Source organism: Mandrillus leucophaeus, unplaced genomic scaffold, assembly GCF_000951045.1.
Source record: "Mandrillus leucophaeus isolate KB7577 unplaced genomic scaffold, Mleu.le_1.0 Scaffold632, whole genome shotgun sequence".
Classification (NCBI taxonomy): Eukaryota; Metazoa; Chordata; class Mammalia; order Primates; family Cercopithecidae; genus Mandrillus; species Mandrillus leucophaeus.
The window spans coordinates 693,102-694,430 of record NW_012106831.1 but is presented as its reverse complement, the minus strand read 5'-3'; positions in this window follow the sequence as shown (position 1 = coordinate 694,430).

The window sequence follows — 1,329 nt, the reverse complement described above, 5'->3', positions numbered from 1 at the left end:
AAAAAATTCAGGCTGGGCTTGGTGGTTCATGCCTGTTATCCCAGCTCTTTGGGAGGCCAAAGCGGGTGGATCACCTGAGGTCAGGAGTTTCAGACCAGCCTGACCAACATGGAGAAACCCCATCTCTACTAAAAATACAAAATTAGCTGGGTGTGGTGACACATGCCTGTGATCCCAGCTACCAGGGAGGCTGAGGCAGGAGAATCGCTTGAATCTGGGAGGCAGAGGTTGCGGTGAGCCGAGATTGCGCCATTGCACTTCAGCCTGGGCAACAAGAGCGAAACTCCGCTCAGACTTTTTGCTCATGATATGTGGAATTTTTTGTGTGTGCGCCAAAATATCATATTGAAGGATTTTTTGACAAACCACCAAACCTATGAAATGAGCTTTTGTTTTGCAGTATCAGGCATTTGTTTGAAGTGTAATGTTTGGACAGGCCTGAAATCTACAGCACCAGGATTTTTCCTACACAAACCATCTTTGGTATCTTTGTTTTCTGGGTGTTAAATCAGAATAGTAACTTGATAGTCCGTTTAGTATGCCTCCTAAAATTCACACAGATGGTTTTTGCACCTGCCTCCCCCCAACCCACCAACGAAAGCCCTAAGCTGAACAGTAGGTACATTATCACTAGCAAGTTATGTGACCTTGAGCAAATTACTTCTACGATCTCGGGTTCAATTTCCTCATTTTAAACAGAAGGTGAGTTCACTTCCTGTTCTGTGTGGCTGCTCAGTGCCATTCCCACTTCCTCCTGTGTTCTCCCCGGTATCACAGGAGCTGGCATCTGGGACATGACGGTTCCTGTACCTGCTCATCTTCAGGGCTCCAGTGCAGGTTCTGCCAAAAAATGGTGTATCTGCAAGATTGAGAGAGTGAGAGGAGTAGAGAGGATTATTGCTTCTGGCAGCAGCAGGCAGGTGAGCAGACTTCAGGCTTCGGAAAGGTTTCAGCCACATGTTCCTGGTGTCTTCTTGCAAGGTGTTCACCTCAGTGCTGCAGGGAGCTGAATTCATTGGTAGTTCCTAAACAGCTTGATTTTCTTAACACTAGCAGCAGTCTTCTGCCCTTCCAACAGTTTGTTTGTTTGTTTGTTTGTTTATGTAAAAGTTAGGCCTGGTGCGGTGGCTCATGCCTGTAATCCCAGCACTTTGGGAGGCTGAGGCGAGAGGATCACCTGAGGTCAGGAGTTCGAGACCAGCCTGGCCAACATGGTGATACCCCGTCTCTACAAAAGTACAAAAAAATTGGCCGGGCGCGGTGGCTCAAGCCTGTAATCCCAGCACTTTGGGAGGCCGAGACGGGCGGATCACGAGGTCAGGAGATCGA